Below are 22,916 nucleotides of genomic sequence, written 5' to 3'. Positions count from 1 at the left end.
GCTCATGGAAGTAGCCACCAAGGTTTATGTCAATTGCAATGTAGAAACTAGGAGGGAGGAAAACTGGAAAATGAAAAAAAAAGCAGACCTTCTTGCAGCAGCAATAGTCGAAAAAAGCAATCCTGTCAAGAAAGTAAACTGGGAAACCCCTGCCCCAAGGAGGGGGAGCAGCCCACCCCTAGGGCAAAATCAATGTGTGTACTGCAAGGAGGAGGGGCACTGGAAACAGGAGTGCCCCAACAGGCCACTCGACCCTGTCGCCACAAAAAAAGTGGCCAAAGCATTGGCCAGGAGAGCTAGTAGAGCATCACAAACTAAAGCCTGGGTTCGCAAAAATTCAGAAGGAAAACCGGCAAATCAACTCATTGGACTTATGGGAATAGAAGACTCTGATGGAGATTATTAGGACAGACCAGGCTCCTACTCTCTCGGTCCCATGGAGCCTATGGTCAGAGTCCAAATTGGGGGCTGCACCATATACATGATGGTCGACACTTGGGCTCCATGACCCAGTGGGTCTGTAATGACCAAGCCAGTCGGGCCATTATCAAAAAGACAAGCCATTATTGCAGGGGCAACTGGTAAAAGCAGATAGCGGCCCTTCCTTCAAGCCAGGACCTGTAACACTGGGGGCAAGGAAGTCATTCATGAATTCCTATATCTCCCAGAAAGCCCAGTCCCCCTCCTGGATCGAGACCTGCTGTCTAAACTACAGGCTCAAATTAACTTCAATGCCATGGGGCAATCCACATTAACACTGGGACCACCAAACCCTTTGAAAATAGCGCTAACCCTCCCTCTGCAGGAGGAATGGAGACTGTTCTGCCTCAGCAAAGCTGGCCAATCTACAGCCATACAGCTCCCCTTCGAAGATGTGCCTGAAGTATGAACAGAGGGTAACCCAATGGGGATGGCACATGACATTCCTCCAATTATTATTGAAGTAAAGCTCACAGCCAGCCCAGTAAGCATAAAGCCATATCCAATTCCACATGAAGTGCAAGAAAAAGTCTGGCTACATATTCAGATTGTTGAATGAAGGCCAGTCTCCATGGAATACTCCACTCTTCCCAGTTAAAAAGGCTGATGGGGATTACCTCCTGGGCAAGGACTTGTGAGCGGTCAACTCAGCAGTAATAACCCTCTACCCAGTGGTCCCTAATCCTTACACTCTCCTCAGCTTGATAGCCTCATCCACAATCTACTTTTCATGCCTGGATCTTAAAGATGCCTCTTCTGCATTCGGAGCGGAGCCAACTGATTTTCACCTTTATGTGGGACAATCTGAGCTCTGGCAAAAAGCAATAACTAATCTGGACACGGCTCCCTCAGGGATTTAAAAATGCACCTACCATTTTTAGACAAGCCATGGCCAATGATCTCAAATACTTTAAACCAGAAAGCCATAACCATTTTCTCCTCCACTATGTAGATAACCTCATCTTTGGAAGTCCCACCTACCAAGACTGTGCTAATGGAACCCATGCCCTCTTAAAACATCTGCAATAAAAGGGCTATCAGGTGTCCAAGAAAAAAGCCCAAATCTGCCTACCTCAGGTCAAATATCTAGGTTATAAAATAGCACAGGGGCTTCATGAATTGGGACTTGAAAGAAAGGAAGCAATCTGTAGCCTCCCTGAACCCAGCACTCGCTGAAAGTTGCTAAAATTCCTTGGAGCAGCTGGATTCTGCCGCATCTGGCTCCCCAATTTTGGGGTCCTCACGTACCCTTTATTTGAAGCCACAAAGCAGGGAGATCATGATCCCCTGCCCTGGGAAAGCCTACAGAAAGATACTTGCACTGCTCTCAAGCAGGCTCTGATGGACGCACCGAGTCTCGGGCTTCCAGATCTCAGTAAACCTTCCTATCTATAAGTTCATAATCACCAAAGCATCACAGTAGGAGTACTCACTCAATACCTGGGTTCCTGGCAAAGACCTATAGCTTATTCCTTCAAACAACTGAACATGGTAGCCCAGGGATGGTCCTCATGCCTGCAAGCTGTAGCAGCTGCAGCAATGCTAATACTGGAAGCCATAAAATTAACTCTTGTGCAGCCTATAATTGTTCGGGTTCTGCATGCAATAATTACAATCTTAGAAGCCAAAGGAACACACTGGTTTACTAACAGCCGCCTGGTTAAATAACAAACCTATTATGTAAAAATCCATCCGTCCCACTGGAACTTGTAAAAAACCTTGAATCCTGCTACCCTGCTACCCGTTGAGCTGGGAATTCCAACCCATAACTGCTTGGAAACATTGCATAGAGTATATTCCAGCCTACCAGACCTCCAAGACCAGCCACTATGAAATCCCAGCATGGAGTTCTTCACGGATGGGAGTAGCTTTATTCAGGGCAGTGACCAGCAAGTGGAATATGCTATAGTAACCTCTGACACCATAGTGGAGGCCCAGTGCCTCCCGGATAACACATCAGCACAAAAAGCTGAACTCATTGCCCTCACCTGAGCCCTACAACTTGCAGCTGGGGCCAAGGCTAACATCTACACAGATTCCAAATATGCCTTCCTTATCCCACGCACACATGGAGACTTAAACAGACAAAAAGGACTCATTGACTCAGGAGGAAAGAACATTAAATATGGCACACAGATTCTGGAACTACTGGAAGGAGTTTGGGAGCCTATCAAAGTGGCCGTGATGCCCTGCAAGGGACACCAGACAAGCCATAGCCCCATCACCCAGGGAAATCGGAGGGCAGACACTGAAGCAAAAAGAGTGGCATGGGAAAGATCCCTATCTGAAAACCTGGCCACTGCCCTCACTCCTCAACCTCTTAATTATCTAAAACTCCAGTATGCACTGCCTGCTCTCGTCCTGCAGTCTCTGAATCACCGGGAACCGCAATATACTCAAGCCAAGATAGAGTGGATACTCTCTGAGAGCAGGACACAAGGAGCAAATGGGTGGTGGACATTGCCCAATTACAGAATAGTTGTGCCACAAATATTAGCTGCAACTGTAGTTCAAGACTACCACGAGAACACACACTTGGGAAAAACCCATCTTAAAGAAGTGTTAGAAAGATTCTTCTACATCCCAAGTCTAGCCTCTCTCACCCAAGCTGTATGCCAGTGGTGCATGACATGTGCAAAAAATAACCCTCACCAGGGGCCCACGGGAGCCCCAGGAGTCCAAAGAGTCAGCAGTATGCCTCTTGAAGATCTAGTAGTTGATTTCACTGAAATGCCATGATCCAGCTGGGAGGAAGCCTTCCCCACTTGAACCGAAAAAGCTGAAGAAGTGGCCAAAGTTCTCCTCAGGGAAATCATTCCTTGATATGGGGTACTCCTCTCAATTGGCTCTGACAATGGACATGCCTTCATCTCCGAAATCACTCAAAGGATTGCCAAAGGACTGCACATCCTATGGAAACTGCACACTACTTACCATCCTCAAACTCAGGAAAAGTAGATTGAATGAAGCATACAATAAAAACTTATATTGCCAAAACTTGCCAAGAAACTGGGCTAACATGGGTGCAAGTACTCCTGAGTGCTCTCTTCCAAGTTCGGGGCAACCCAAGACAAAAGCTAAGCCTAACCCCTTGTGAAATCCTCTTTGGGAGGCCTCCCCCTTAATCTGAAATATAGAAGGAGATTTCAGAGAAAGAAGGAACTTATCAATAGCTCAGCAAATGATCAGCTTAGGAAAACCCCTACAAAACCTGCATCACTGGGTCCAAGAAAGGGCTCCCATTAGCTTAAGCAGCTCCATATACCCATACAAGCTGGAGATGCAGTCTGGGTCAAAGACTGGAAATCAGCTCCATTAACCCTTTGATGGCAAGGACCCTAATCTTGTCATTTTATCCTCCCCCAGTGCAGTTAAAGTAGCTGAAATCACCCTGTGGAAATATCATAGCTGAGTCAAGCAAGCAGCCCCAGAGTCCTGGACCTGTATTCCAGATACCACAACTCAACCAAACTCATCTTGCAAAAGAACAAAACACCAAGCCCTGCTCCAGTCACGGCCTGGAAGCTGACTGGTCCATGCATGGCCAAAGGTTGAGAACAGACCACAGCTCTGCTCCAATCACACCCTGGAAACTGATTCGCTTATGCATAGCCAAAGAATAGGAATCTGGTTTAATCTCAGTTGCAACGCCCCTTTGGTTATTTTCCCTACTCCTAGCCTGACCCTCCCCTGGTCCCAGGTTGGCACCATAGAATGTAAGCCATGTATCCAAGAAGTGTGAATGGGGACCCATGTCAATACCACATTTTTGTATCATAGCCATTACACCTGCAAGGGCCATATAACCACCTGCCAGTTTCAGGGAATCTTCTATAGTGTCTGTAACGTATCTGGCCAAATAACCTGCTATGACCCCAAGCCCCCAATAGTCTCCCATAAATGGAAAATAAGAGCATTTAATTAGAATGGGGAGCTACTTAACTCTACCCCAGTCACTAGACAGAATCAATAAGTATCCCTCCTATTTGACACATGTCAGGTTATAGACTCCAGGATACCATGGAACACCAATTGTGGAGGTATCAGCTGGAAGCAAAAATATATTCTTAACAATAAGTATATGTGCTCTCCAGAAATGAAAAGTGCAGCCCAAGGAGGGGGCTTCTGGTGCAAATACATCAGTGCATACTACTGCCCCTACTGGTCCTGTGTCACCTGGGCCACCTGGAACACAGACACAACTAAACCAACAGCCGTTCTCACCAAAGGAATGGCCCCAACTAACTGTCCATGGTCAGTGTAACCTCTTAAACCCTCACCATCCTTAAACGTAAATCCTGGCAGACTCAGGGAGTCCAAATGGGCCTCTGCATTGATGGTAGAGGAACAGACCTAGGAGCCTACATCTGGGTTGGGTAACGGGAATACCCATTCACAAGTAAAGGCCACTCTGTGTTCCACTCCTTCTACAAAGAAATGGAAAAGCCCTTTTCCATTCCACAAGCAGGAAAAAACCTCTCTATAAACTTAGCTGAAGTAGTAGGGGCAGCCTTAAATGTCTCCTCGTGCTGTGTATGTGGAGGTACTAATATGGGAGATCAATGGCCCTGGGAAACTAGAGAATACAATTACAGCCAACCATATAACAAAACTGGCCTCTCGGCCATCCCCTGAAATAGTATGTGGCCCTTGCAAACTTCTGTCATAGGAAAATATTGTGCTTCAAGGGCTTGCCTTAACTCCTCTGTATCTGTTGGACACCTAACATGTACAGGGGGAAGGTTCCAAAATTACACCACCAATACAGTGGAGTCTTGGGGAACATGGAATGAATCTGACTACATTCTCATAAGCTGTACTTTCCCCAAATTAATCACAGTGTGGAACTCCACTGCAAAGGGCTCCTTTACTGCCCCAAACGGTCTGTACTGGAGTTGTGGAAAAGTCACATTCTGAGAACTTTCCTAAAACTGTTGTGGTACACGTATACTCTGGACAATAAAACCCTCCTTCTTCCTCATTCCCTTAGCAGACAGGAAACAGCTAAGCCAGCCAGCATATCAAAACATAAGAGAAAAAAGGGCTGTCATTACCTGGGGAGGTGAAGAATGGCCCCCTGAGTATATAATCCAGTACTATGGGCCAGCAACTTGGGCAGAGGATGGCATGTGGGGTTATTGAACTCCTATCTATATACTAAACCAAATCATCCGCTTACAAGCCGTGGTAGAAATAATAACTAATGAAACTACCCATGCTCTAAACTTACTACCTAACAGTGGACTAAATTCAGAAACACTATCTATCAAAACCATCTTGCCCTAGACTATCTCCTGGCAGCTGAAGGGGGAGTCTGTGGAATATTCAACCTCTCTAATTGCTGCCTTGAAGTAGACAGCACTGGAAAGGTTATTGATGAAATTACAAGCAAAATGGTAAAAATTGCTCATGTTCCAGTGCAGACCTGGAATTGTTGGAATTTAAGTAATCCTTTGGAAACTGGCAGTCAATAGCAGACAATTTCAAGCTTCTGTTGGGGATACTTGCCTTCCTCCTAGGAAGATGCACCATACTTCCTTGCCTCCTCTCTTTCATCATAAATAGAATACGTGCCCTAATAAATGGTATAGTAAAAACACAGACAGCTGCCCATCTCATGGCTCTATTACATATCAGTCAGTTCAGAGAGACTCTGACAATAGTGATGCCAAAAGCTTAATAACCTTAAGCAGGTATCAAAGTGGGGAAGTAATATGGCCTGTGCATAAATTCAGACTTATTCTATATCCAAGTATGCCTAGTTCCCTGGAAAGTCAATTAAGAGGTATAAACTCTACAGGCTTTAGATATTCAGGGGGGATGGAAACTAAATGTGTTAATTAAAGCTTACCTGGAATGTGGGGGGTACATGTTAAAGCTTACCTGGAATGTGTTTGTGGGGGGTACATGTTAAAGCTAACCTGGAATGTGGGGGATATGTGTTAATTCAAGCTTACCTGGAGGATATAAGCTGTCTGTTACTCAGATAAAACACTTGAAGAAACTAACAAAAAGGTCCTTTTGCATATAAGCATCTTTTGACTCCCTACTCCTACATCCTCTGTATGAAAGAGACACAATAATCCTATTCGGAGCTTGGTTTTTATTAGGACAGGTGTCTGCTGAGTCCAGCCAGTCATAATAAATCTTCCTTCTCAGCTTCTCATGTCCTGGCCTTCAATACCATGTACACTCGACTTCTCTCTGCTACAACAATGACACCATACTATAAAAGCAATTCCAGATAGATGGCAGAACAGATGTAAAAGGAAAAGCAATAACACTTTTAGAACATAACATGGGACAACATCATTGTGACTTCGGGATAGACAAAGATTAAGCAGGATACAAAAATCACAAACAACAGAGGAAAGGATTGACAAATTGGACTTCGGTAAAATGAAGAGTGTCTGTCATCAAAAGATGCCATAAAGAGAATAAAATAGGCAAGCCATGAAATGGGAGAATTTTTTGCAATACATAGAACTCATAAAAGTTTCATAGCCATCATATTTTTAAAACTCCTATAAATCAATAAGAAAAAGACAGACAATTCAGTACAGACATGGGCAAAATACTTGAATGGGAAGTCATAAAATAAGCTATCCAGTGGCTAATACATTATTAGTCATAAGGGAAATGCAAATGTGAGTCCAAGACACCTTAACCAGAATAGCTAAAATTAAAGACCTGATGATACCAAGTGCTGGTAAAGATAATCCCCTCTTACCCCCACCCCAAATAAGGAACTCACACTGCTTGTAAAAATGTAAGTTGGTACAGTCTCTATAGAGAATAATTTTTCAATATATCCTAAAGTAGAACATATGTATATCATATGCCAGATGATTTCAATTCCAAGTATATATCTAATGGAAATATATTCATAAGTGGTATACTCATACAATAATAAATGATATACTATGAAACAATAAAAAGGAATGTTCTACATACAAATGCAGCAAAATGGATAAATCTCATAGCATAATGTCAAGTGAGAAAAGTCAGACACAAAATAATGCATACTATGAGATTTTATTCATACGAAGTTCAAAGACAGGCAAAACTTACTTGTGTTAATGGTTATAGAAATCAGGATAGTGGCTGTGCAACATAACTTCACCTACTCTGATGGAGGCACTTAGAAAAATGTTACCTTCTCTCTAAAGCTTTACTTTATACTTTCCCTCTGCAATTACAAAGGGATATTGCTTATGCTTCTATTTAACATTTACATCATGCTGCCTTACTTTATAATGACATTTTCATATCTGTTTCCTTCTTTTCTCTACCACTAATCCCCATCCCATCACATACATACATACCCACATACTATCTATTTCATTAAAGATACTCAGATTGTGATAAGGAAGACAGGATTGAGATTTAAAGTTATGCCCAATTCATTTTTTAAAAAATAATCTCATTGAAGTACACAGCTCTAGTAATTTTCACAAAGTGAACAGCCCCATGTGATAAACACAAATCAAAATACAGAACTTTTTCATCATCCTAATCATTACCTCCCCAAAGATAACAAACTCCCTCAAATAACAAACTGTTGCAGTCATTTCTCAGAGCAGGGTGGATGACACCCCAAATTTGAGTCAGATGTTGAAATTAAAGATACCAAATATACATCAAGAGAGTATGAGCAGCCCTAATGCATTCCAGCCTTCTCTCAACTAGAGGTAGAATGAATATCACCATCCCAGAATCCTCAGGATTGGGGAATGAACTATGGACTAAAGTAGACTTACTGATATTCTACTATAGACTTATGATTCTAGCAATGGAAGAAATTATATCATTGATGTGGAGGCAGTGGCCACTGGAGCTTCTGAGGGCAGGGAGAGGGAAAACAGGAGTAATAAGGAGGCATTTTTGGGACTTGGAAATTGTTCTGCATGACATTGCAACAGCTGATGCCGGCCATTATATATCTTCCCATAACCTACAGAATTGGGTGGGAGAGAGTGTAAACTACAATGTAAACTTTAATTCATGTCTAGTGGCAATGCTCCAAAATGTGTTCATCAGTTGCAATGAATGTACCACATAAATGAAGGATGTTGTTAACATGGGCGAATCTTCTATATTTTTATGTAACACATAACCTAAGTATCTTTAAAAAAAAAATAGGTGTAATATGATGGCATTTACAGGACAATGAAATTGTCCTGAATGATGTCGCAGTGATGGATATAGGCCATTATAGATCTTGCCATAACTTACAAAAATGTGTGGGAGAAAGTTGAAACTATAATGTAAACTATAATCCACACTTAGTGGCAATGCTCCCATATATGTTCATCAATTGTAACAAATGTACCACACTAGTGAAGGATGTTGTTAATGTGGGAAAATGAGGGAGAAGTAGGGAGTGAAGTATGTGGGAATCCACTACATTTTTTATGTAACATTTATGTAATCCAAGTATCTTTAAAAAAAATAAAAATAAATAGTAATTAAAAAAAAAAAAAGAGAGTATGAGGTTTATTACTCACATCATGAGGCTTTCTGGGAAGAGCAGAGTTGGTCTTCCAAGCTGGTCTGGAAATGGCTTGTGAGAACAGGGAAAGGAGACTGACAAGCTTGTTTTTTTTTTATGGTGGTAAGGGGCTTGTAGGGCTTGAATCTCCCTCTGGTGTCAAAGGAGGGAGCACTCAAGTTTTATTATTGCATAGATAGGCAAAAGGGAAGAGGGGTGAGTGAGACTTAAAAGATGTCATTAAACATCACAATATCGAGTTAAACTTTTTATTACACAAAACCAGCCTGTATTTATTTCTTACTCATGCAAATCAATTAATTTCTTTCGATTAATTTGGTTGTTCAAGAGCACTTGCTCGTGTTCAACATTGTTTTTATGTGGACTCCGGTCCATGCCACCTTCACTCTAAACCATCAGAGCAAGTGTTACCTGGATCACTGCTAGTCACTACTGCAGGGAAAAAGAGAAATGGCAAAATAGCCAGCCTCACACTGGATCATAAAGCATTTGGGCAGAAGTGACATGTCAGTTGCATTTATATTTCTTTGGCTAAAGCAAGTCACGTGACTGCTGGATTCCAAACAGATGAGGACCATGCAATCAATTATGTGTTTGGAAGGAGGAGAGTCAGAAACATTTGGTGGCTCACACTGTCTACCACGGATAGATCCCAAAGAATAAGTAGGGTAATGAGAGGTGAAGAAAGGAACACTGATGAAATAAAATGAATAACATGATCAGAGACACGGAAGGATAGGTGGTGTGGCTCAAGCAAAGTGTGCCCTTGTTGAAGAGGTGGGAAATAAAGATAGAAAAGTTATCAATGCAAGAAAGCCTTGAAAATTAATTCTTTTGGCTTGGAATGAGGCTGGAATGAACGATTTTGATAGAATTGAACAGGTATTTCCAGTAAACTGGTTTAGGTAATGTAGACAGGAAGTTGGGGAGCTATTACTCAGGGAAGAGTGGATAAAGATTTGAACTAGGGCTGAGACAGTGTGAATGGGAAAGTGGAGGCTGCAGTCTTTGGAAGTCCAATTAGATAAGAGATGAGAATAGCAAAAATTGTTCCACTTTTTTTCTATTCAGGATGACTAGAAGAATAGGGCCCAAAGGACAACATGGGGGAAACTAATAAATTTGCTTCTGAAAATGCTGAGGTTTAAGATGATGCAAGGACTTTCAAGTGTAGAAGAATAGAGACTCAGAAATTATTATTTAGCACTCAAGAATGGAGAGAAGACTGGACTTATAGATCCTAAAGTCAACATCAGATAGTTTAAGTCAAAGCCACGGAACTATGGAGACTGCACTTTGGAGAACACATGCATTTGGAGAGCATGATGAGTCTAACAGAAGGTACTAACAAAAACAAGAATATCTCAGAGACACAGGACACAAGCTGCAGGAAGAGAGAGGTTCGAGTAAAAGGAGAGGTGTTCAAAGTGTCAAATGCCACCAAGAGAATAAGTAGGAGGAGCACCAGTATGATGCCACTGGATTTGGCTGTTGTGAGGTAACAAGTGATCTTTGGTAAAGCCATTTTAGTAAAGAAGTGGGATAAGAGCGAAAGAGATTACAATCATTTATGGCAACAAAAGAGGAGTAAGCAAATAGAGGTGACTCTTGGTAAGTTTGAGAGTGAAAATAACGTGAGCTATGGGAAAACAACTTAAAACAAGACAGTTTCTTGGAAGCTTAGAGGTATAACTTGGCATGCCATTTCATACACTTCCTTTAGAGCTTTTAATTAACAAATAAGTTAGGATAAAATCTAACTACAGGTCTTGGTCAATTCTCAAATATACCTTGAGGGTGCGATGAAGGAGAATTCCACAAAGGTGGCCACAGGACTCAAGGGGAACCAATCAGAATCAGTCTTTGGTCTGCGCTGGAGCAATCCAGAAGGTGGTATATCCTTTGGCTGAGTTTGGAAGCAGAATGTAGGCCCAGACCCTCCAGTGTCCACTTTTCCGTTCCATGGGCTGAGCCTACCTGAGCCGACACTGAGGGAAAATGCTGAGAGAGACAAGGTCCAAAGATGGAAGGTAGGGCAGATGTGCCCTGCTTCTAGCCGTGCCTGAAGCAAGGCATAAATTTGTACTTTTCAGTTATGTAAGGCAATCAATCCCCGTCTGTTAAAACTAGCTTGAGTTGGGCTTTCTGCCATTTGCAACTGAAAGAGTCCTGATCCACATCCCCTAAAGCCACAGAGAAGGCTGACCACAAGTACCTCCTGCATCAGGAGTGGGGTTTTAAAGAAACGAACATTTGTTAAAATCTGTGAAGCTGTAACTATGAGAAATTCTGAATAAAATTGAATCAAACATTTGTCTTGCCTTGGATTGTTGATGAGTTTTTCCGTAGAAATAGGAACACGTTACAATAAGATAAACATTAACTTTGAGTCATCTGTATAAATACTTTTCTTTAAGATATAGTTATGGAGAGCATATGCATCAGATTATTTAATTGCTGCTTTCGTCAAAGGGAGTCATTTTTAGAAAATAATGACATTGCCGCTAAAAGGATAATACCTTTGATCTTTTAAAAGGAAAAATGTTCCATCTTTATGATATAATTGCAAGTTCCCAAGAACTGAAAGGAGCTCCCTGCACCCCCACACTGAGCCGGTCTTCCTTATTTGTTTTTGGATTAGTTCCCAATTGACATCAGAGAGCCAGCAAGACCCTTTTTTCTTCTGTGGTATCAGGCAGCATCTTTGTGAGCTGTAAATACTCCAAACTCTCCTGAAGATTAGCCTTAACTAAATTGGCCTGGGGACAAGAGAGGAGGAATTCCTCCTCCACTTGCATTATTAAAAAAACAAAAAACAAACAAACAAACCCCCCCCCAACCAAAACCTAACTTTCAAAAGGAGCAGGAAGCAGCTTGTCCATAATAAATCACCAGCAAGCAAGTGTTCTGAGAAAAACGTTGATATTAAGAGTGCCAGCGTTTTTCTTTCGCAGAAAAGATCTTTTGGTGAATTTGGAACGGACAGCTTTGAAAACCTAGGAAGCTAAGAATTAGAGTAGCTTGGATTTAAGAAATGCTATTGTGTTTTATATACTTGAGCATGTTTCCTCCTCTAATTGGGAGGTAGTTACATTCAAATGTTCAAATCATCTACAGCACTTGTGAGTCCCACACATCTAAGGCCACAGTTCACTTTTTGTTTAAATGTCAAGGAGTTTGACTAATTCATTTAATTATCAATGGGAATAGAAGTGTCAATGGGGATAAAATTGTGGCATGACAAAGAGTTGTTCTTTGGACCCTGTATATAATTATAAAGAAAATTTCTTAGTGCATTATCATCTACTAGACTGAAAAAAAAGCAATGACCTGGGAGTCAGAAGACTGGTTTCTAGTCCTTGCTTTACTGCTATTTGATTTAGAACCATGGATAAATTAATCTCTCTGGATGAGTTTCCTTATCTATTACAGAGGTTATTGGGGAGGATCGTACTGATACTTTGGTTGATATTTTATTTGGTTGATATTTTATGTACTATTGCTGTGGAACAAATTAGTGCAACCTTACTGGCAAAAAATTTTGTATTGTACTCACAGATTCTATGTCAGAAATTCATCGAGGCTCAGCTGGGCAATTCTTTTTGCTCCTCATGGCAATTACTGAGGTCAAAGATGCTCAGATGGCAGATGGGATGGTCCAGAGGGTCCAGGACAACTTCACTCGTATGTCTATGCAGGGATGAGCTCATTCTGTCAACTGGAGCACCTGCATGTGGCTTCCCACTGCCGTGGCCTCTCCAGGGTGGTGGTCTCAGGGTGGTCAGACTTCTTACAAGGTGGTTTTTCCCAGATCAGGCATCCTATGATTCTGACCTAGCTTTGGAAACCACACACCCTTACTTCACTGTATTTTATTTCTCACAAGTCTGCCCAGATTCAATGGCAAAGGATACTGATCACTTCTTGTTAGAGAGTGCTATCAAAGAATTTTGCAATCAATTTTTAAACCATCACACTTACTCATAAGATTCCAAATAGTATCTCATCACTCTTCTCCAAGATAATGTGTCCATTCCCATATTTCATTTGCTCATTCAGTCAGTCTTTCTTTCATTGACTTAGCAAATATTTTAATCCCTACTTCATGTCAGGCATAGTGGGTATTTATTCTTCAGAAAAAGAATGGGGGTAGGGGGAAACGGACTTGGCCCAGTGGATAGGGCGTCCACCTACATGGGAGGTCCGCAGTTCAAACCCTGGTCCTCCTTGACCCGTGTGAAGCTGGCCCATGCGCAGTGCTGATGTGTGCAAGGAGTGCCCTGCCATGCAGGGATGTCCCCCGTGTAGGGGAGCCCCACACACAACGAGTGCGCCCCGTAAGGAGAGCCGCCCAGCACGAAAGAAAGTGCAGCCTGCCTAAGAATGGCCCCATACACACGGAGAGCTGACACAACAAGATGACGCAACAAAGAGAAACACAGATTCCCGGTGCCACTAATAAGGATAGAAGCAGTCACAGAAGAACACACAGTGAGTGGACATAGAAAGCAGACAACTTGGAGGGGGGCTGGTAAGGGGAGAGAAATAAATAAAAATAAATTCTAAAAAAAACAAAAGAATGGAGGGTTGAGGGAAATGGAAACATGATCCCTGCCCTCATGAAGCTTATAGTCCAATGGGGAACACATACACATTAATAAAATGCAGGCAAGCACATAATTACAAACTCTGCTAAGTACTATGAAGGAAACTGTAGGGATCTCTGAGGATACACAGCAGAGACACTTGGTTCCATCAAGAGGCAGGGGAGACTACCCTGAGAAAAGAATGCCCATTGGGGATCTAAAGACTGGTTAGCTTTTGCAAGGTACAGGGTATTGATTCATCCCCACATAAGACCTCCTCTTCCTGCCACTGTATCTTGGTCCCCGAATTTATACGTCCCTTTCTTTTCACTCTTTTTGATTGCTCCTTAGCAGTCATTTGTTTTAGAAGTTATGTGTTTGATATTGAACAGGTGCACAGTCTCCTATTTCCTCTTGTCCTTGTGAACCTCTAGGTGTTCCTTACTGTTAGCTGCATAGCATCAGCAGGTTTAGCCTGGCATTGGAGGCCCTCATGCTTCAGCCACACCAGCCTACTTGCTATTCCCAGGGCATGTATAGATTTTCATGCCTCTGTGCTTTTGTTCTCATTGAGCTCTCTTCCTGGCATGCCCTTGCCTCTTGCCTGCACAATTAAATGCTATTCATCTTTCCAGGTCTTGCTCAAGGGCCGCCTCCATTGTGAAGACTTGCTTAATGCCAGGGCCCAATTTATCTTCCTAGTGAGTCTATAGCCCTTTACCGGTGCTTTTCCATTCTGCTTTGTGAGCTATTTCCTCACTCCCACGAAATTTTAAGATCCTTAACAACAGAAGCTGTGCTTTAATCATGCCTCTGCCCTCCCAACTGCCTATCACAGTGTTTTCCACATAGTAAGGACTCAATAAATGCTTGTGGAATGACTAAATGAATATATACAATATCATTTTGATCAGCTTGTAGGGCTATAAAGTGCAGGGGCATTTGCTAACTTTTTGTAGAGTCAGCATTTAGCACTTAGTAGGTAGTGCCCAATATTGAAATTCACTGGAAATAGGCTTATAACTTTTCATATGTGTGTATTTGGAATACCAAAATTAAAAGCTTACAAACAAGGACCATACCATTAACTTAATTATTATCATCACATTGAACATTTATTAAAATGTTTTGCACACAATACCTGTTACAGTTTTAAACACCTCCACTAAATTATTAACCCTTTGGGACAGGAACTGTATCATCTATGTATTTGTGTCCTTTATAGTCTCAGATACTTGTTTTATGTATAAATCACTGATAAAACTATTTCCTAGGTTCAAAAGTTATTCATATACTTAAAAAAAATTTTTTTTGAAATGTGTTCACTTATTTCTCCCCACTCCCTCATTGTTTGCACTTGTTATGTCTGTTCATCTTCCTTGTTTCTTTAGGAGGCACCAGGAACTGAACCCGGGACCTCCGATGTGGGATGGAGGTGCCTAATCACCTGAACCACCTCCATTCCCTATGCCGTTGTGTCGCTCATTATGCTTTATTTCTTGTGTCTTTTGTTGCATGATCTTGTTGTGTCAGCTCAAGGTGCCTACTTGCTGTCTTGCTTGTCCTCCTTAGGAGGCACCAGAAACCTCTGCTTCCTGCTTGGTTGTGTCTCTCATTATGTTTTTCTTCTCATGTCTCTTGTTGCATCATCTCGTTGGGTCAGCTTGCTGCTCCTGCCTGTCATGCCAGCTTGCCGTCTTCTTTAGGAGACACTAGGCACCAAACCATGGACTTCCCATGTGGTAGGCAGGAGCCTAATTGCTTGAGCCACTTCTGCTTCCCTTATTCATATATTTTTAATGTTTATTATATACATATCACTGTGCCAAACAATATGTGAATATATTTGCATATATACACATATATATATTAGAACTCTGTTTAAACACAGGCTGTTGTATATTTGGATATGTAGTGAAGGAAGTGATATACCCTGAAAAATAAGAACCACATCCAGGGAAACGGACTTTGGCCCAGTGGTTAGGGCGTCCGTCTACCATATGGGAGGTCCGCGGTTCAAACCCCGGGCCTCCTTGACCCGTGTGGAGCTGGCCATGCGCAGTGCTGATGCACGCAAGGAGTGCCGTGCCACGCGGGGGTGTCCCCCGCGTGGGGGAGCCCCACGCGCAAGGAGTGCACCCGTGAGGAAAAGTCGCCCAGCGTGAAAGAAAGTGCAGCCTGCCCAGGAATGGCGCCGCCCACACTTCCTGTGCCGCTGACGACAACAGAAGCGGACAAAGAAACAAGATGCAGCAAATAGACACCAAGAACAGACAACCAGGGGAGGGGGGGGAAATTAAATAAATAAATAAATCTTTAAAAAAAAAAAAAAAAAAAGAACCACATCCAGCATGTCTTTGAGTTAACTAAGTAATCCGTAAGTAGGTCTTAATCTTGCCCTTCAGTACTGCCAGTATAAAAGGATTCCCGCTGTATTTGCTGGAATATTTTTTTTTCATATTTGAAGAGGATGATAATGATGACTGTCTCTATGGGATGATGTAGTGTAAAGGCTGGAGCTAGAATTGGTAGTCATAAAATAGCAGAAGATGAGAGGTAGAAGGGCTTGAAAACTAGTGGGTCCAGCTCCCTTATACTACAGCTGGGGAAACTGAGGCTCAAGTTCACACCCTTGCCTACATCTCCCACAATGCTCAACTTCAGGAGGTGAATCAAAAAAGGAGACTTAACACTTTCAAGGAAGCACAAAATGTATTGACTCTTTTTTCTTAGAGTCTCTTCCAGGCAGCATTGTTCCCAAACACACCTGTTGGATCACAGGCAGAGCTTAGTAAGTGCACACTTATTTATACCACAAATGACATTACTCATCCATCTTGGAAACCATAGTGCTCTCACCCCCACAGGTTCTCAGCCGTTGCTAAGGTGCACTCTGATTTCACTGACCTCTGTTTGTCTTGGATCCTTGACCTGTAAGGCTCCCTGGTGCCAGAATGTCTACAGCTGTAGGATCAAAGATCCACAGGGGAAATATCCATTCTTAAAGGAGGTAAGGATGGGGTAAGTTATTAGGAACAGCAGTTACATGCCCCAGAATCCTTTTTCATGTGGAAAATGCCTGAACTGTATCCCAAATATAAACATCAAATCCTAAAACCTAAACACAACACGGGTCAGTGACAGAGCTGGTAGCGAGGTTCTGCTCTCCTGCCTGCCGTCTAAAAAGATTTGCTGTGCCAGGTACGTACTAAGTGCTCAATAAATATCTATGCACTAGATCAATCAAGGAGGTAGCGTATAATTTAAAATACAAATACAGCAAAACTGTTAAGATAAGATCAAAAGATTTGAGAAGTTAAAAATAAAAAGGAGGAGGTTAGACATTGAGCGTAAGTCCTGGAATTGAATCTAATTTCAGGGTTCAGCTTCTCAGCAGGTAGAGCAAAAAAGGGCAAGGCAGTAAGTTTCACCTAGTTGTCATTGTGTAAGAGAACATAACATTCATTCCAAATGTCACATTTTCCCTCACTTTTGTTTCTCTAGGAGAAATGAGTTGTGTGGGAAATCTTTCTACAACACCAAAATGTTGCTTCTGCCTTAAAGGACATGTGGAGGCTCTTTCTTGGTTTGCCGCCAAAGTGACTATTTGCAACAGTTTTGCAGTCCACCTTCCACATTGTGGTTGCCCCAAGTCTCTGCTCAAAGAGATTGGTTACCTTCCTCTAACTGCCTGCAACTGCTGTTTCTTCACAGTTCTCAGTCAGGACCCACTGTTTGAAGCTGAACCTCAGAGCATTCTTAAAATACTTTCTAAACCCTCTCTAGTTACAGATGCCTTTTCTCTTCTAGTCTTATACCACTAGATGCTGGGATATTTTTGCAATCTTCTATACTTGGCATTACTTATAATCCTTGGCCATGTTATCTCAGGCGCCCCCTTAAGAATCCCTTAACAAATAAGGTAACCTGAGTAGAATAAAGTCCTCGTTGATTGATTGATCTGAGGCCGGCCCTGCACTCAGCCCAATCCTGCTTAACAGCTCTGCTCTGGCTCCTACCCGCCCAAGTCTGTCCCTTGCATTTAGGCATTTTCTCCTATTTACGGCCAAGCCGCATATTTTTTCTTGTTGTTTTCCATGTCTATTATAGTGTCCGTCTCCCCAGATGTAGTCATAATTCAACTTCGAGCTTATCTTTCTCATGAAATTTGCAAAATAATGAAATTTGCAAAATAATGCAAGTGAGGGGTTGAGCTCTTTAAGTTCACTTTTAATACTGACATTTGCCTATTTTTTTAGTCCCAGAACTTTAGAGTTCAAAGGGAGCTTCCAAATAATTTTGGCTCAGGCCTTCATTTTACAGATGAAAACACTAAGACCTAGAAAGGTGAAATGATTTGTTTTTCAATCCTTAGCCTGGTAAATGCCTCACCAGTTCAAACTTATTTTTGGTGTTTATTTTATCTATGTTTTGTGGATTGGGAGTTTTCATTTCCCAATTCACTGTACCTTGTTTCCTGGCTGGTACGCTTGTATATTCTTAGTCGATAATAAATTAATGAACCAGGTGAAATAATATCATTGTCGTTTATTTATATTTTACTTCAACCTGAAAGTAATTAATGAATTAATAAATGAATTAGGATCACTTTAAAGACAAACTAAAATACATGAAACATTTCCATCATTTGGTTATTTCAAGGCTGAATTGATAACAGATTAATTTTTCCATTATTCCCCATCTGTCTTATCATGGCAGCTTATCAATTACAATACCTTTCTTCACTTACCAATTCTGACAACTCTTTCTACTGACAAAAAATATCTTTTTTGGTGCTATGATTTAAAAAACGATCATAAAGTAAAGGATCTATCCACATAGGTAATTTCCTCTTCCTGAATGCTAAATGGGCACTGAGAGTCTTGTTTATAAGAAGTAGATTTATAGAATAGAAAAACAATTCAGTCTTTGCAGAAGCTTCTACAAACAGGAGATGTGCGAAATATTCAAAACAAAGAAGAGAGCATCTCTAAAATATACAGGAAGCTTTGATCTTTTCTCTTGCCTAGGGCAAGGTGACAGGGTAGAGTTTTAAACAAGTCTGATCTTTGTACTTAAGTTAAACGACACTTTCAACCTGTATGGGCAAGCGGAAGGGCTACTCAAATGGCAAAATATACAGGCCCCAGGTTTTGCGACTGTACAAATATACCAAGCATGAAACAAGGAAATAAATAGAAATAAATTCCCTTTTTTTCCCCTCCTAGGTTTAACTACAGGAAATAAACAATGAATCCTTAAATGGGAATGATTAGGTAAACTGGTAAGAATACAAATTTGACAGAGTAATTAAAACCCCAGTGATTCCTGTTTATAATTTGTGTCGGCTCATTGGCAGCACCTTTTTGTAAGTCTCCCAGAGGCTCCCTGTGGGCTGGAAGTGACCTGGCCAGGAGGTCCATTTGGCCCAGGACCCACATTCAGGCAGGCCCTCAAATTTATGCTTCTGGGGTCAACCCCAAAAGTTATATTACCTATAGCCATGGTGACACCCAGGATTGAAAGAAGACTGGTTCATCGTCCAACATAAACGTGTGCGCATCTCAAGCCTACCTGTCCCAGTTCACCTTGACATTTGCGTGAATCAGGAAAAGGCAGATATGACAGCCCCAGAGGGTGCCGTCTGCAATCGGAGAGTGAGCTGGATTTTAACCCCCTCTCTTCACCTTGGCCAACCCGTACAGTCTTCCCTGATGGCTCTGTCTATATATCACTTTGTAAAATAAATGTGGAAACTATTTTGTAAATGGCAAAATTATATTACCTTAGTTTTTTTTTTTTTTTGCTTGAAGTGCTAATTGCTTTAACAATTAAAAGAGCCCACAAGTTTTGTAAATAAGTTTCCGCATCCTTTCATTTTATATATGTTGGGGCCCTCAAAAAATGGAAGCGCCCTGGGTCTCTGTTACCCCCTTGACTTCTGAGAACCCTCATTCGGGGCACAGGAGGATGGGAAGAATGGGAGCGGCGCAGACCTGGCACCTTCCGTTGCAGACATGGAGCTAACCGAGGCAGCCTGTCGTCTCCAAGAATGTTTTCCTGCAGGAAATGTCATTGCTTCACTGCATTGCAAGAAAATGATGTCATAGTGTGGGGCCCTGCCTCCATTTCCTGATTTTTAACCTGAGTCGTGTAACCTTTTTCAGCAGTCCTGCACCCTCAGAAAATGAAACGCTATGAAATGTAAAGGCCCTTGTGTCTCCTAAAGGCCTTTGAGACCCCAGGGTGGGGTTAACTTCTGCATTTACATTAATGATAAAAATACAATCTTTTCTGGGTGTCATATCCTGGTGTGGACCCAGTATCGAGGAGAGTAAATGGAAAGGAAACAGTCTTCAGGATGTGTCTGTAATTTCTTGGCAGGAACCCCTCCTTTTTCTAGATTGGATTTAATCAGTAGTGACAATGTTAAATTTAATTGAGGTGCCTTGCTTGGTTTTGTGGTGGTGGTGGTGGTGCTTGTTGCACTCTATGTAAAAATAAACACTAGTCTCCAAAACTGATATTTAAATTCTAATGTGCTGCATCTGTGTCTCCATGTCTTAGGATTGGTTACAACCCCAGTCTGAATGACATTATTAAACTATTTCCTGGAATGTCAAGGGCTGAAATTACCCTGTCAAGAATGACTCTGTTCTTTCAGGGGTTTCAGAGAGCAAGGGCTCGGATTGCATTCTTGCTCTGTTATTATAAGTTTTTCCCTGGCAGGAAACCACTGGGTCTCAGATAATTTGCATATATCCAATGAGAGTGATCTACTATTCTATGGAGGTTTTCAAGACTGTATGACGACACCGTGGAAGAATCTCATATGGGGAAAGAGGATTTTTTTTTTGTCCTCTCCTTAAGCCCCATTTTAAATAGTTTCCTTCCCACAAGCCGATGTGTCCACTTTTAAGGAGTTATAAGTAACACAGCCCATTTTCCTGCTTTGGCTCTGTCACTAGTCCAGTAATATCAGCAGCCACACAAAACTGGAAACAGGCTGTTTAAAGTAAAGGTGGCTTGTTCCTTCTGGTATGTAAGCAGACTTCTTGACACGCAATGGTGAGCATTAACTATTCAGTTCTTCCAGGCAATGGCACAGCAAAATATCTGCTCATATCTTTGTGCCTGCGAGGGCCAAAAATTTAACCCCTGATATTTCTTTTTTTTTTTTTTTTTTTTAATTTTTTTATTTTTTATTGACTTTGTAATAATATTACATTAAAAATATATATGTGAGGTCCCATTCAGCCCCCCCCCACCCCCCCTCTCCCCCCCCCCAACAACACTCGTTCCCATCATCATGACACATCCATTGGATTTGGTAAGTACATCTTTGGGCACCTCTGCACCTCATATACATTGGTTCACATCATGGCCCATACTCTCCTCTATTCCATCAAGTGGGCCCTGTGAGGATTTACAATGTCCGGTGATTACCTCTGAAGCACCATCCAGGGCAGCTCCATGTCCCGAAGACGCCTCCACCTCTCATCTCTTCCTGCCTTTCCCCATACCCTTTGTCCATTATGTCCACTTTTCCCAATCCAATGCCACCTCTTCTATGTGGACATTACCCCTGATATTTCTTGATATCCAAATATAATTTTTAGTGGGCCATATAGTGGATTCCAGTTAATCAAACACATTTAGTGTTGGACTACTTCACTTGACATTATAAGAAATTTTTAAAAAATTCTGTGATAGTTCGGGATCCTCAGAATTGTGTGCATTTTTGCTGATAGCCTGTTGCTGATCATTGGACTTCATTGACTTATAGCTGGTGCCATAGTGGTCTTGAGCTCCAATTTGAAGAAAATGCCCAGCAGTCACCTTAAATCATTTCAGAACAGAGTGGGATATAAATAATAAAGGAAAATGTAAGGAGATAAATAAATATGCAGGGCGCCCAATACTGAATAGGAATGTTCAAATAATAAAGTTTTAGACAGTATACTGATAAATTTGGATTTCCTACTTATGTAGTCACCAGACCCAGGACTAGATATCTTTTTTTTTTTTCAGTGATAGACTTTTTTTAAAAGATTTATTTTATTTTATTTCTTCCCACCGCCCTCATTGTTTGAGCTTACTATGTCCATTCATTGTGTGCTCATCTTCCTTTTTAAGAGGCACGGGGAACCAAACTGGGACCTCCCATGTGGGAGGGAGGTGTCCATTTGCTTGAGCCATGCCTACTCCTTGCTTTGTTGTACCTCTCATTATGTTTTTCCTCCTTGCGTCTCTTATTGTATCATCTTGTTGTATCAACTTGCTGTCTTGCTCGTCTTCTCTAGGAGGCATTGGGAATTGAACCCAGCACCTCCCATGTGGTAGGTAGGAGCTCAATTGCTTAAGCTACATCTGCTTCCCAGGACTAGATATCTTATTGCTTCCTTAAGTGACAGGTAAACTTGCATTGATTGAAGAGCCAGGGGCTGGGAGGCACCTAGCTATAGTACCTCCAGACAATAACAATCCATCTGCGTGTCCTTGAACAAGTCACTCTGCACCTCTGAATATTGGATTTTTTTTTATCTGTAAAATGAAGGTATTTAACACCATTATGTCTAAAGTATTATGCCTAAAACTTTGATTCTGCACTTGCCCATTCTCAAATGAAGCTCTAGGTAGATTGATATTCAGTGCTTAGAGAATCTCTTAACACTAAACACCAATTTTGAATGCTTCAAGTGTTTAGATTTTGTGCTGTGTGCTTTACCTTAATACCATGGAGTTCTCTCTGCCAGACTGTGAATTAGCTACCCCAAAAGCTCCATTTGACAAGGGAGGAAACCAAGGACAAGAGAGGACTCCTTCCTTGCCTGAAATGACAGTGCCAAGGCTAAAGTCCAGTTTCTCATTCCCAAGTCCCACCTTCTTTCTGTTACACTACACCTGTCCATCTCCAACTTCAGCATCTATCAGAGTCACCTGGAAGAGGGCCTACTGAAACAGATCGTGGGGACCCAACCCCAGGTGTCTTAGTTCTTAAACGTTCCCAGGTGATGGTGATCCTGCTGGTCTGGGGACCACAGTTTGAAAACTACTGTTAGGAGTGACTGATGCAGGACCAAGAGGTAGAACCTATAAGAAGATTTGATTTAACCAAGAAAGGCATCCTAAATTTAGAGCCACTCAGCAGCTGAATGGGGTTGCCTGGTGGGAATGGTTGAGCTGTCAGGGGCATGTAGATAATGAGACTTTTGATGAGAAGTTGGTCTACCTGGCCTCTAACTACTAAACTGTTTGTTATGGGTGCCCAAGACCTGAGAGAAAGGCCAGGAGGGAGGGGCACCCTCTTCCTGTAGGAGCTCTGTCTTGTTCCTGCT

Source organism: Dasypus novemcinctus, chromosome 4 (genome assembly GCF_030445035.2).
Source record: "Dasypus novemcinctus isolate mDasNov1 chromosome 4, mDasNov1.1.hap2, whole genome shotgun sequence".
NCBI classification, from domain to species: Eukaryota; Metazoa; Chordata; class Mammalia; order Cingulata; family Dasypodidae; genus Dasypus; species Dasypus novemcinctus.
Note: the sequence above shows the minus strand (reverse complement) of the source record.